The sequence below is a fragment of the Podarcis liolepis genome (assembly GCF_965112155.1).
Source record: "Podarcis liolepis genome assembly, chromosome: 2".
Taxonomy (NCBI): domain Eukaryota; kingdom Metazoa; phylum Chordata; class Lepidosauria; order Squamata; family Lacertidae; genus Podarcis; species Podarcis liolepis.
In genome coordinates, this window is record NC_139555.1 from 23,392,184 (window position 1) to 23,407,743 (window position 15,560).

At 43.7% G+C, this 15,560-nt stretch overlaps 1 long non-coding RNA gene across 1 annotated transcript in view; it reads left to right on the top strand.

Annotated features, from left to right (window-relative positions):
• Positions 1-15,560, top strand: part of LOC310700737 — a 49,734-nt gene that overhangs the window by 20,198 nt on the left and 13,976 nt on the right. The window lies entirely within an intron of this gene.

Sequence of the window (15,560 nt, forward strand, 5' to 3'; positions counted from 1 at the left end):
GCTCCATTGCCCTTCCCGAAGGCGTTGTGCAAAATGTGGGGTTGTGTTCAGGCCCCGCCCGCCCTACTCAGGTCTCCTTCTCTTTAGGGGTTGCCACAAATGTCAGTCACGTGGCAATCCAGCCTTCAAATCCATCTTCATGCTCCCTCTGCTTCCAGTTCTTCAAAGAAGAAGAAGAATGAATTAATAAAAACCAGCCAACCTAGCAGTTTGAAAGCACGTCAAAGTGCAAGTAGATAAATAGGTACCACTCCAGCGGGAAGGTAAACGGCGTTTCCGTGCGCTGCTCTGGTTTCGCCAGAAGTGGCTTAGTCATGCTGCCCACATGACCCAGAAAAACTGGCTGCAGACAAAAGCCGGCTCCCTTGGCCTATAGAGCGAAATGAGCGCGCAATCCCAGTCGTTCGCGACTGGACTTAACTGTCAGGGGTCCTTTACCTTTTTAAGGGAATGCATAAGAGGAATCAGGTAGCATAGATACAATTACCTCCTAAAGTTACAGTCAGTGTCCTGAAGGAATTGCTTGGGTGATCCAACCCTCACCTTCTTAAGACCCTGAGGGGAGGCAGTAGAGGAGAAGCCCAAACCAGAGAGTGCATATCATTCATGAGAAAACTCTATTGTCCGATAGTTTGTACTCTTTTGTTTGTTTTAGTAGTACAAATTGTAAACTGCCTTAGATGAAAGGTGGTATATAAATGTAGTAACTAAGTAAGTAAGTAAGTAAGTAAGTAAGTAAATGAAATACAGTGGTACTTCGGGTTACATACGCTTCAGGTTACAGACTCTGCTAACCCAGAAATAGTGCTTCAGGTTAAGAACTTTGCCTCAGGATGAGAACAGAAATCATGCTCCGGCAGCGTGGTGGCAGCAGGAGGCCCCATTGGCTAAAGTGGTGCTTCAGGTTAAGAACAGTTTCAGGTTAAGAACAGAGCTCCGGAACGAATTAAGTACTTAACCTGAGGTACCACTGTATATAATTATCACCAGAATTAAACATCAAATAAGCCAGTTAATTTCCATCTCCATCTAGTGCAGGAGAACTAGTAACGGGGGGGGGGGACAGGACCCCGCCATTCCCACACCACCAAGACTGCTGTCGAAAGCAACAATGCCTATGACTCAGCTCTTTCATTTCAGTTGGATTATGCTTTCAGTACACATAAGAAAGCATGAAGTGTTGGCTGAGGTGACTGTGATTTTAGATAAAAGGAAGGAAAAGGTACAAAGAAGAAGAAAAAGCTTAATCGCAGCAAGCGCATCTCCCCCCCACATCTCACTCACAGAAAAGATGTCACGCAAATTGTGAGAAATTGCCTTGATGATCTAAGAGCTTCCCACAAGACAGGGAAAACTGTTCCCATTTCATAACTCAAACTCCTGCTATGAGTCACAAGGTGGGCTCTGTGTGGGGTGGAAAATAGATATCCCATGCGAGTTCGTTAATAAAAGAATTGGTTGGATTCCTAGATCCAAGGTGTGGGGCTAAACACATTCTGCAGTAAGAGAGCCCCAACAGAGCTTTAAAATTACAAAATATGTAGTGACATTGAAGCATGGGAATTATAAGCTTTTAAATAAAAACCTTTTATATTCTGTTTCGTCTGCTTACAGCACTTTCCCTTTTTATCTCTCTCGCAGTGAACAGACCATGTCATTAGTAAGGTAAAATGCTTTACTTACAAACTCCAAAGGTCAGATTCATGTGTTATTCCATGCAGCAGCCAAAAGAACACAGGCAGAAATATTGGGCTTACAAAATACAGAAAAATGTTTCTGAACGTGTGGTCTGGGCTTGAAGTGATCAAGCCCAGACATGTTGCCAGGTCAGCTTCACCAGCTGGAAGAGAATGAGCAAATGAAGCTTCACTTCCTTCTTCCCTGGAGGTGAGAGGGTGTGACCTGAGTCTAGGAATACCATGCTGTGGTCTTAAACCCTTCATGCATTAACTAGCCCTAAGCTTGCTAGTTATATTTGACTGCAATTTCCCATACTCTGTCTTGGAAAGGCATTCTTGCCCTACTTAGGGTGGTAGCTTTCCCTCTTACAACACCCAGTATACTCTCAAAAGTCGTTCTTAAATCAAAAAATGTCACACAGGAGGCATGAGATATGCTAGAATGATTATATCAACAGAAAACTTTAGCTGATGAGCAGAGATTAAGAGAACATCTCTGGGGTAGGGTGTGGAGGCCAAGAAGGGATGTTTGTATTTTCCAGTTGTACCAAAGGTAATAATGTGCTTGCTCAAAATATTTGTTTATATTCCCAAACTGTGTAAAATAACTCATTACAAATTGTTCAGTAATACATTTTAACTTATTCCAGAAGGAATCACCTGGAGTTTTGTAACAATCCAAAACAGTAAGGGGGTATACACTCTGCAAGTTTCCTAGGTACAGTTTTTGGGGGAAACTGGTTTAAAGACAGAGTTACATTCATGTGTGAGATTATCCAAACAGGTTTCAATCTGATGCTTTAGTTGTGAGCTGTTGGCATTTGTGATTTTTCCTTCATTACTGAAGCCACAAAGACTTAATAAAAATTCCCGTAGGACAACTCAATGGGTGGATTTTGCTGACTCTAGACTATGACTGATTTGAAAACAATTAAATCATTTTAAGAGCTGGACCATAAAGAAGGCTGATTGCCAAATAATTGATGCTTTTGAACTATGGTGCTGGAGGAGACTCTGGAGAGTCCCATAGACTGCAAGAAGATCAAACCTCTCCATTCTGAAGGAAGTCAGCCCTGAGTGCTCACTAGAAGGACAGATCCTGAAGCTGAGGCTCCAATACTTTGGCTACCTCATGAGAAAAGAAGACTCCCTGGAAAAGACCCTGATGTTGGGAAACATGGAGGGCACCAGGAGAAGGGGACGACAGAGGACGAGATGGTTGGACAGAGTTCTTGAAGCTAGCAGCATGTGTTTGACCAAACTGGGGGAGGCAGTGGAAGACAGGAGTGCCTGGCGTGCTCTGGTCCATGGGGTCATGAAGAGTCGGACATGACTAAACGACTAAACAACAACAAATCATTTCCCCACTGACCAGATTGGCCTGCAACAATTGAGAGATTTCCACATTCTTTTGGTTTACTGACTAGCATCATTTAGGGATATTTGTTTTGCCATGTGCTCCCTGTGACAAATCAGCTAATTGGCACTGTCATCTGTACTATGGGATTCATGTGACTCATGTATGGAATGTGTGCATTGGCCCATTCCCAGAAGTGCACATCTCTTTCTTGAAGTGAACTGTGTATCTCTCACTTGAGGTGATGGGTGGCCCTTCCAGACTGGATAAAGCCTGCCAAGTTGCAGGCAGATAGGTCCAGGGGCTTTTGTGTTGGGGATCTTCAAACGCTGTTTTTGTAAAGGGGAAACATCTATAACTTTTTATTTATTTTTTAAATTTTGGGGTAGAACTGGATGAAATATCCATGCAAGGTCACTCCTTCTGACAGCATGCATCCTGCCAAATTGCAGAAGGATAGCTAGAATGATTTTCTCACGAGGGCAGCCTGTACAGTTTTATGGGGTGTAAAAAGCAATTGCTGAATCTGCCCTAGTGTTTCATGGGTAATTGGTCTGGAAATTGGAGGCATGAGTGAGGTGCCTCTGCATAAGAAACCTGCCAAATTGCAGACAAATAAGTCTAGGGATGTTTGTACCAGGCATATTTAAAGTTGTTTTTGAGCTGAGGAGAACTAAAATGGATTCACTTGCTGGGTAAAACCATACCTTCTGTTTAGAGGTTTGACCAATAGATCTCTCCATCCAAACTCTACCCTTCCCGTCTTGGTATCTTCCTTAACCTTAGAGACATATGTTTTGCTCTTGTAAAACTGCTTTTGTTCCCAAAACACAGGGATTGGAGGGCTTTGTAAATTCATTCCCTCTTATCACAAGCTAGAGCTGTCGGTTGCTCTGTCTTCCCCTGCACACTGCACTGCTTGTGCTTGGAGACACAATTTTGCTTTTAGTAGACACCTGTCTGCAGTATCTCTTTGATGTCTGAATCACCCAGGTGCCACAAAGCATTTCATCCTGCTTTCACTCGTGTAGCCTTGTACAGACCCTGTTTCTTTTGGGGCAAGTATCAAATCCCTCCAAGACACTCAATCTTAGTTTAGGAGTCAGGATTTGTCCAAATCCAATGCGCAACACTGTTACACAGAGCAAAAAACCCACCTTCACTTCCTGCATTAGTGAAACTTGGTAAACACATGAAGCTTAGCACAAGGTGCCAGAAATATTTAGTTTTGTTTCTCTTTCTTCTTTCCACAGCATATTGTCTAAGGGTTAGCACAAGTTTGCAACTGAAGCAAGCCCCCTGTTTTTTAAAGGCACCTAAAAAGACAGCACCTTCACAATCTGTCAGAGCTTCACTTTTCTGACAGTGGTCCCAGCAGTGTTTCCTTTGACGAGGTTGAGTTGGCACATCTTTCATCAATCCTAATTTTCTAGAGATTAAATAATTTAGATATTTTCCATTCACACTTGGCTGAAATCTGATTTTCAGCTTGCCTGCCATTCCAGACAGGTTTGTTCAATATTTTAAGCCCTCTTGTTAAACTGAATGAGACTGGCTTCGTGGAACAACCAAGATTCTCCCCCGCTCTACAAAAAGAACCCCTGCAAACCCCTGCAAAAAGAACACTAAAAACAAAGAGGGTGAATGCACACTTTGCTTTTGAGCCTTCTTAAATGGGGGTTTGAACCACAGCCCTTAACTATTATTTCTCCTTTGTCTCAAACATTTTTAACTATGTCCAATACAACCTTGTATAATAAAGATATTGTTGTTGTTTAGTCGTTTAGTCGTGTCCGACTCTTCGTGACCCCATGGACCAGAGCACACCAGGCACTCCTGTCTTCAACTGCCTCCTGCAGTTTGGTCAAACTCATGCTGGTAGCTTCGAGAACACTGTCCAACCATCTCATCCTCTGTCGTCCCCTTCTCCTTGTGCCCTCCATCTTTCCCAACATCAGGGTCTTTTCCAGGGAGTCTTCTCTTCTCATGAGGTGGCCAAAGTATTGGAGCCTCAGCTTCAGGACCTGTCTTTCCAGTGAGCATTCAGGGCTGATTTCCTTCAGAATGGATAGGTTTGATCTTCTTGCAGTCCATGGGACTCTCAAGTGTCTCCTCCAGCATACTTGTCCCTTATCATTTGCTATGTTCATTAGCAGGCTATTTCCCCAAATTGTTAGATCTCTTAAGACCAGTTGTTCAGTAGTGTATTTATTTAAGAAAGAAACAAGCTTTCTCCGCAATAACAAAAGCATGGAGATACCTTGTAATCTTGTTTTCTGCTGTCATTCTATTAGAGGACTACCACTATGTAGAAATCTATCAACCTACAGAGACCCTGGCTGCTCCAGCCTTCAAAGCCATGGATTCTGCATGCGTTATAAAAATCAGAAAGATGTTTTAAGGGCATCAGAAGAGATACTGCTGGAGCCAGCTTCTCTTTCCTTGTTACCCAGATTTTTAACATTGTTCTAGTGAATCTCTTATCCACTTTATGCAGCCAATTAGACCTGTTTCCGAACAATGGAGATGTGATTTCCTAGGTGAATCCATCAGGCTCTTTCTAGATGAGTTTATTGGACACCTTCATCCTTCAATATGAAGTGAGTCGAATGGCATAGCTGGGGTGCCTCAAAATAAATTTGATATTCCCCAGCCTTTATATATATAAATAAGTATTCTATATACATGATGGTCTTCAATGGGTACCAAGTCGTGTTGGAGTTTGCAAAGCCAAGCTGGAGACTAAGCCATTTTGATTGCACCATGGGGTCTTGAAAAGACCAGTTTCAAATATCAGAAGAACCCTAGCATAGTTTGGCAGTGGATGCTCATTCCCATCACAGTCAGTGGGAATGGGAATGCCAGCTCTCAGAGGATTCCAGGAAACACTCTGTTTCAAGTATCTATTTCCTCTCCATAAGTATTTCAAATGAAAGAATGAACGACGGACAGATGCTTCATAAGGAATGCTGTCGCATAGTTTTTATTATGATCTCAGGAAATATGTAATATAGTGGTACCTCTGGTTACATACTTAATTCGTTCCGGAGGTCCGCTCTTGACCTGAAACTGTTCTTAACCTGAAGCACCACTTTAGCTAATGGGGCCTCCCGCTGCTGCTGCACTGCCGAAGCACGATTTCTGTTCTCATCCTGAAACAAAGTTCTTAACCTGAAGCACTATTTCTGGGTTAGTGGAGTCTGTAACCTGAAGCATATGTAACCCGAGGTACCACTGTAGTCCCTTTTCCACCCATCTGATTTCTATGTTGAAGAGTTCTAAACTTCTTAGCACTTTTCTTTTTGAGCAGAGGTTGGGTGAGCAGCCCAATTCCATCCTGTTTCTTAATATGAGCTCTACCCTGTCCTGTTTTGTGTGGATTTTTCTTTTCAAGGAAGCATGAAAAGTCCAGATTACAATTGTGTACACTTGTGAAATTCACATTTCTCCAGTGCTTTTCAATGCATATTTACATAAAAGTTCTAAGTGCAGAATGTTTCTTTTCCATGTGGGGGCGGGGGCGGGGAATGGAGAGCTAGTGTGGTGTAGTGGTTAAGAGCGGTAGTCTCGTAATCTGGAGAACCGGGTTCGCGTCTCCGCTCCTCCACATGCAGCTGCTGGGTGACCTTGGGCCAGTCACACTTCTTTGAAGTCTCTCAGCCCCACTCACCTCACAGAGTGTTTGTTGTGGGGGAGGAAGGGAAAGGAGAATGTTAGCCGCTTTGAGACTCCTGAAGGGGAGTGAAAGGCGGGATATCAAATCCAAACTCTTCTTCTTCTTCTTCTTCCTGGCCTTTGCGACACAGCTAATGAAAATGATTTTTCCCCTGCCTCTTGCCATGCAAGTTCCTAGATTAATTTGACAGTTATATGTATTTTTGTGTTGTCCCTAGGCAAAATGTTTATTTGCTAGATATCTCAATTTGTAAATTGGGATTATAGTTTCTTTTGTTTGTTTTTTAGCCTATTTGCAGGGGCTTTTATTTGCCCAGTTCTTACTTCCCTCTGCTGCTGTGTAACTTGCACTGTAGCCCCAAAACTCTGATCCCAATTAGCTCATGCTGCAAATGGGCCTTGCCCAGTTCCGCGGTGGTGACTACCAGGGCTTGGGTGAGCCTATATTATATCTCGCTTAGGCCTTTCTCTTGATGGCCATGAATTCATATACAATCTGTTGCCCCCTAGCTAAAAAAACTGATGTTTCCAGTGGCTGAACAGCCCCTTGCCTTTCGAGGCATAAAAATGGAATCATGTCAGATAAACACGGAGAGAGATTATGGCAGCTTACATTCCTGTTTTTTTCTTTTTCTTAACTGCAGCTAAGAGTTTTCATGGAAGCTGAAGTGGAGGGTGGGGGAACCCTAAAGGGAGTAGAGTCTGAAGCAGAACAAGAACGCATTAAAGATTTAATGATATTTCCTTTTGAACTAGCCTCTTGTTAAATTTTTCTAGACATCACTCGGTTTTATGAGCCACGTTCCTGCTCATTCTGCTTTAACGGTCCTTGATGCTGGAAACGCTCAGGTTCCTCGCAAGTCAAGGCACACCAGTGTTAATGTGTGTTGCAATTGCAGGCACAGCGCGCCTGCTCTCAAGCAAGCTTTCAGCATTTGAAAAATAGGCTGCCAGTGAATCTGCTTTTAGTTTAATTACGTCTTACCAGTTACACCGTACGTTATTCCTTCCAGCTGTGGCTGGTGTCAGCGCCTTCTCCATTACCGGCAAACAATCGTGCTAGCAGTTCCTGATCAGCTCTTGCAAGTCTCAATGGGCCTGACTACATTATTTGGTATGGCAGAATGAGTGCCCCAAACGATGCAGGGACCCCGCCCAAGATTTCCTTCTGTATCGGAATAAATTACCTGGGGTATGTGTGAAATTAATTCAATTTCAGATGCACTGAGTTCTTTTAAGTGTTGCTTTCTGGGACTTCAATCCTTTTGGAATTAATGCAAACTGATGTAATACTGTGCTTTGTACTGCCGCAGTTCTAAGCCACAGAGTTCTTAGTAATTTTCTTCTTCTGCCAGTCTTTAGTGAGCATCACTTGCTATTAAAGTTAATAAATGTTTTCCCTCAAATGATGCATCTGCGTAGTGTATATAGTTAGGCAGCAAACTCCAGAGATTTCACCTCCATGGAAGACACAATTTTTAAATCGTATTTTTATTAAGTTTTCCAAAAATGTAACGCATACATTTCAATACATAGTAAAACATTTTTTCTTTGTTATTTTTGTTGACTTCCCACCCTCTTTTCCGCGGGGTTTATATTTCTCCTTCTGCTGCACCCTATCTGCTATCTCTTATAACAACACTACTATAATCTTTAAGTTCTCCTGTTGCTCATAGTTCCTGTATTCATCATAAAATAATATTTCATGGAAAAGACAATTGGTGTGAAGTGGGAAGGGGATTTATTTAATTTGTGGCCGCCATGCTTCCATGTTCCTTGCTCTGCTGCACAGTAGTCTCCCTTCCTGAGCTGATAAGATGTGGCCTGTCACCTAGTCCTAGCTATTCCCATTGTAATAAATGAAAATCTGCCCTTATTCCCTTATGGGGGACACAAGAGCCCTTATAGAGTCCTTTGTAGGCTCTCCATTTGTCGGAGAAGAGAACAGAGGCCAACCAGAGAATACTGAGAAGCAAAGCAGCTCGTAAGCCTGATCTTTATTGAACTGTTGCAACAGGGTGCCCCCTTCACACGCAGGAGAAGGAGGAGGACCCAGAACCCAGGTGTGCCCACCCTTATACAGACATTTTAAATTGCCCGCCCTGGAGTCCAAGACCACCCCCAGAAATATCATGCATACATCACAGAAAGGGGTGGTCTACAACAGAAATCTGAGTGCGTTGTTTACCAGAAATCTGAGTGCGTTGTTTACCTCCTGTCTGGTGGGTTACCTGTTAATGCTTACTTGATTGGATACCCTGAGGAGCCTGGCCAGTCTTTTGTAATGATAAATACTTAGTTCCTGAGCCAGGTCACAGGCTCACCCTATTCATACACAGACATACCCTTAGGACAGGATCTGTGAAGGAAAAGACAATGGGGAGGCTTTTCCATTTTCCTTTGACTTTGCAGAGAAAACATTTGGTCAGTTTGGGAGCCAAAATGGCTTCATGGCTGTTTTCCTGCACTGCTTCAGACATGTGGTTTATATAGTTATGTACGTGTTTGCTTGGTACATTTATGAACATTTATTATATATATAAGACCTTAATTTTTTTATTTCACCATGATGCTGGTTTGTGGGGGAAGTCAGCATTCCTGCTGAGGCCACCTTGTCTGGAGGAATTCAGGACTTCATGGCTGCCATGACAGCCATGGGGCTATCCCAAGACGTCATCTGTCCTTCTACAGGTTTTCCACCAACTGTACCATTGTTCCACCTGGAGCACCACCATCACATGTAAACTATGCGCTACCTGTCCACATTCCTGGTGGAGGCTCTCTGCTGTTGTTTGAAGACTGTTCTTGGGACAGCCATTTGTACAACAGGACGGTCCGTATATGAAAGATGGAAAGTGGAGAGCTTGCCTTTTCGAAAACAAGTTGCTTTCTTCTAGCCAGATCCTCAGTTTTTGCTTTTGTAACTCCTTGCATATTGCAGAGGCGGAGAGGGGGAGTGAGGGATGGAGATGAGGATGCCGGAAAGAGAGAGAAATGGACATGGCCCCATCCACTTTTGGCTTTGCTCCCACTCCCCACTGCTAGCTTCTGCCCTACCCAAAAGACTTAATATGGCTCTCGAGGGAAAGAAAAGGTTCCCACCCTGTAACAGAAGCAAAAACAAACAAACAAAACAACTTTACAGGGTGGTTGTTGTTGTTTAGTCGTTTAGTCATGTCCGACTCTTCGTGACCCCATGGACCAGAGCACGCCAGGCACTCCTGTCTTCCACTGCCTCCCGCAGTTTGGTCAGACTCATGTTTGTAGCTTCGAGAACACTGTCCAACCATCTCGTCCTCTGTTGTCCCCTTCTCCTTGTGCCCTCCATCTTTCCCATCATCAGGGTCTTTTCCAGGGAGTCTTCTCTTCTCATGAGGTGGCCAAAGTATTGGAGCCTCAGCTTCAGGATCTGTCCTTCCAGTGAGCACTCAGGGCTGATTTCCTTAAGAATGGATCAGTTTGATCTTCTTGCAGACCATGGGACTCTCAAGAGTCTCCTCCAGCACCATAATTCAAAAGCATCAATTCTTCGGCGATCAGCCTTCTTTATGGTCCAGCTCTCACTTCCATACATCACTACTGGGAAAACCATGGCTTTAACTATACGGACCTTTGTTGGCAAGGTGATGACTCTGCTTTTACAGTGGTACCTTGGGTTAATAATGTAATTCATTCTGGAGGTCCATTCTTAACTAGAAACTGTTCTTAACCTGAGGTACCACTTTAGCTAATGGGGCCTCCCGCTGCCGCCACACGATTTCTGTTCTCATCCTGAAGCAAAGTTCTTAATCCGAGGTACTATTTCTGGGTTAGCAGAGTCTGTAACCTGAAGCGTATGTAACCTGAGGTACCACTGTACTATTCTGAAGTGTAAACAAGCCAAGAGAAGGAAGACAATGGCAGCTGCTGATCTCTTGGAAAGCTTTCACTAGCAAATGACAGTTTAATGTTCCGGCGGCTGCCTTTTTCTTATTGGCAAGTGCTTGCACTTAAAAATCAATACCTCGTCAAATATAAACATACGGTTAATGAGTACCTGTTGGGAAGCATGGAGGGGGGATATAATTAGTTGAACTTTAACAGCTGTGCGTGTGACATGCAATTATGTTTCTCTCCTGAAGAAAATGCTAAATGAGATGTCTTAGGCCAAATCCCCGCCCTTTGCTCCGTCTCGCAGGAAATTAATGACCCGCTGTGAATTCTCTCAGTATTTGCAAATATTCTTCTGGGCAAGTCCAATTCATTAAATGGTTTAAACACATGCCGAAAGGTAAGTGTATGTCCAAGAGAGCAATCAGCAATCCACTTACTCTGGAATCGCTCCACTCCTGCTGACTTTGAGACTGGAGTAAATAATTTAGAGGCTGCATGGCAACATTCCCTTCCATATTTACCTGGGATTAATACCTACTGAATTTACTGGGGGGGGGGGGAATTCATCTAATGAGCTCTGCCAGCAGAAGCCCTATGCAAGGGCTTTCCTTGACTTGGGGAGGGGAGTTGGAAGAACCGCCGGAAGGGTGTGTGGGCAGAGAGGCAGGATACTTCCGTCTGGCAAGCTGCAGTGCTTGCGCAGGTGGAAAATCTATCATAGTGTGATTTTGAATTCCACCTACCGACCCCATTCAGAAAGCATGCTGGTGCTTAGAATCTAAGCAGACTGACACACCCTCCTGTGGGAATTTTCAATGTGGCAGGAGAAGATGCATGGTTTATTAATATCCTTCCTAACTTGCGTTAGCAAGTTCTTTTTCTTAGCAGAGTGCATTCCCCTTTACACAACAGCAAACTAGTTGCAAACTTGTGTGAGTTTCTTAAGACAATACGCAATTCAATCTGGCTTGTCCAGATTGAAATGTGTTCTAATATTTTCCTGGTAAGACCCCTTGAATGCCTCCTAAAAGAATAAAGAGACCGCAGTCTTATTCATAAGCAATAAAAAGGAAGTTTACTCACGATCAGGCAGAGCACAGTGTGATGATCCTTGAAGTCAGGCTTTAGGCTTAAAGTTTCAAACATATACAAACAGGTTTACCCCATAAGGGAGATTTACCTAGTGACTAGCAGTCCAGTAGTTCACAGGACGAAAGGAAGATGGGAAAGAGAGAGAGTGGCAGCATGCCTTGTCCTTTTACCAGGTCTGGAAAGGTCATCCCTACCCACTAGTCACATGCAAGGAAAGATGCTCCAGGCCAAGAGGAACAGGAAGTTTCGACTGGCTGGACCAAATATTCCCTTGCATGTCCACTCTAGAAAAACAGTGAATGTTGTATTTGACTGCTCCCAGTGGATTACATCCCACACTGCCAACATTTCTCTGATGTAAATAGGGACGTCCTGTATAATAATAATAATAATAATAATAATAATAATAATAATAATAGTATTGTTTGTACGCCACCCATGTAACTGGGTAGCTCCAGCCACTTTGGGTGGCTTCCAACATATATAAAAACATAATGAAACATTAAGCATTGAAAATTTCCCAATAAAAGGGCTGCCTTCAGATGTCTTCTAAAGGTTGTGTAGTTACTTATCTCTTTGGCTCAGGGGTTGCGTAACTCCACACCCTCTGACATTTCTACGATGAAAATAGGGACGTCTTGAGGAAAAGTGGGACATTCTGGGATCAAATCATAAACTGGGACGGCTTCTGTAAATCCGGGACTGTCCCTGGAAAATAGGGACACATGAAGGGTCTGGGCTGATCTTAGATCCATGCAACTTATGGTCTGGAAGGAAGAAGTGAGCTGAGACTGGTGATTGGTTCTTCCTGCGTGACTGTGAGGTGCTTCTGCTCCATGACCTTTGAATTTTCCACCCCTGTGATTTGTTCTGTGAATTAGTGGTGGCAGGCTGCTCAGGGAAGCAAACAACTGGATTAAAAAGGTTTCATGTGCCTACTGAGTGCCACTGAGGCTAAACCTCCATCCATCCATCCTGTCTCATAGGCACATGCTGAAGCTAAAAATAGTCCAAGCAACAAACTGTGAGGGGAAAATGGGTGGTTGCTGAGATATGGAGATACTTTGTCTTAATTTTCATGACCCGACAAGCTGAAAATCAGATTCGTTCTGGACAGCCATGCTGACTGGAACTGATCGGGTAAGAGCGAAGGTTACTTCGGGATGAAAAATCAACTGCTTTAAAATGTCCCTTCTTAAAGGGACCCTGGAAAAGTGAAATGGGGTGGGGGTGGGGGAGAGAGTCAACACTTTCTTTGCCAGAAATTTGCCACACAGAGTTGCCCAGCTTCAAACAATTTTGCTATTTAAATATTTGATCTCTCTCTCTCTCTCTCTCTCTCTCTCTCTCTCTCTCTCTCTCTCTCTCTCTCACACACACACACACACACACACACACAGACAAAAATACATTTTAAAATAAGTTTATTTAAAAAATAAGCACAGTACACACATTGTGGTTATATTGGGGATGTGGGGGGGGGGGGTGGAATCCAAGAAGCACATTGAAAACAACACACCAGAACTTGGAAAGGAAACTGTAGCCTTTGGGGAAACAACAGATTAGCCCTTGTGGATAACATGACAGGAAGAACAACAGAGGAATCTCCCCAATAATCTGATGCAACAGAAAAATGCGGAACACAATGCAACTTGGTGCTCCTTTCGACCACACCTTTGTGGCTGATGCGCTTGCTGCTGGTTTTGACTGCCATGTGGCACAGACTGAAATGTGGGGTATAAATAAGCAAATGCCCTTTCTCCTGGGACATCCACATGCTAGCAGTAGAAAGCTGTGCCCAGCCTGTTTCCATCAATGTTGCAGTGGCCCCTGGCACCTTGGTGCCAGATGTGCTGTACGAGAGCATTGGGTTCACAAAATGGATCATGGTGTACAATTGTCCTTAGGACTGCTTCACACATGACATCAACCCCTGCCCCACCCCGATGCAATTTTCCGCTTAGGGAAATGTACAGTGGTACCTCGGGTTACAGACACGTCAGGTTACATACGCTTCAGGTTACAGACTCCGCTAACCCAGAAATAGTACCTCGGGTTAAGAACTTTGCTTCAGGATGAGAACAGAAATCACGCACTGGTGGCAGCAGCGGGAGGCCCCATTAGCTAAAGTGGTACCTCAGGTTAAGAACAGTTTCAGGTTTAAGAACGGACCTCCAGAACGAATTAAGTTCTTAACCTGAGGTACCACTGTATACGTTATCATACGGTCTCAACAACAGCTTGTTTTCATAGTGGATGATACTCCAGGCATCTTGGCAAATACACATTCCTGCCTAGAAATTACCTTTATATAGTGGTACCTCGGGTTACATACACTTCAGGTTACATACGCTTCAGGTGACAGACTCCGCTAACCCAGAAATAGTACCTCGGGTTAAGAAATTTGCTTCAGGATGAGAACAGAAATTGTGCAGCAGCGGCGTGGCAGCAGCAGTAGGCCCCATTAGCTAAAGTGGTGCTTCAGGTTAAGAACAGTTTCAGGTTAAGAACGGACCTCCGGAAGGAATTAAGTTCTTAATCCGAGGTACCACTGTAATAGGAAATGGCGAGATTGGTTAATGACCACGATTCTTACAATGATTAATAATGACAATAAGTAACAATTTTTTGAAGTCCACACAGTGTGACTGGCACACTACCTAAAATTTGACATAACTCCAACCAGCCCCGACCTTCTAATTTCACCTTACATCTTTAGAAATAAAAAAGGAAAGAAACACTGCCAACCAACTGCAAACATGTAGGAGTCTGGCCCTAAATGTTTGTGCTGGCTGGCATTCCTGTCTGCAATCAAGAATCACATCCCCAGAGTGTTGATGCAACAATATGGTGTGAGATGTTGCTGTGAATAAAAAAACGTGGTTCATCCTATCGTTCATATGCTGGGGTAGGGAATAAATAAGAAGATTTGGCCAGCAGACAACAAACCATCTTGCTTTTAACGAATGTAAATCTAAGGACCGAAATGAAATTATTCAGCGTGTTTAACCAAGACCACGCTTTCTCTTGGCTACCTAACATGGGCTGCAGCCCAAGATATCTCGTCGTCTGAGGCAGACACTATAGCGTGTCTCTCTGGTTCCACATACAGAAGCCAGCTGGATTCTTAGTGGAATTTGAGTTTATCACCAGTGGCAGGACAACGTCTTCCACTTCATCTGAGGGTCATAGGCTAGTTTAGGGAGCAGAGGACATGTTATGCATGACACACAAAGCTCTGTCCTCCTAACACTTCACTACCACTTCTCCACTCCCCAGCTTCCTTCGCTTGAATTGGCCACCTCACTCTGGCTGATGGTAGGGTTCTTCCAGCAAAAGATTTGGATGCTTTTGAGCATCCCAAGGAATGATATGTAGCTCCTGCCCCCAAGCCAGTTACTGAAATAGGATGCATAGGAAATTGTTGCTCGTATCTTTAATGCCGGATCAAAGGTTTAGTCAAGGTTTAGGAATGCCCTGTGGAATTTTTGACTTCTTTCCTTTGAGCAGTGGTTGCCATTACAAAGATTGCTTTGGAAACTGCTTATGGTTTGCTCTGTGGAACCCGGTGATTGGGTGTGTGGGTGTGCATTCCTGCCTCTGAAAATCACATCCAAAGCTCATCTGAGTACACGGAACTAGTTGTGCGGCTTTTGCTTTTTTTGCATTGAAGCTGTTATCAAAAAGCTCTTCTCTGGGTCAAAATCTCTACAGAGACGCTATGTCCCAACAGCATTGGTAGCAAAGGGGACCAATACCAAGAACCTCACTCGAATCACAGGTGCTTTCTCAATAGTAGTACAGTGGTACCTTGGGATGCAAACGGGATCCATTCTGGAGCCCCGTTCGCATCCTAAATAGAATGTAAGACGCGTCTGCGCGTC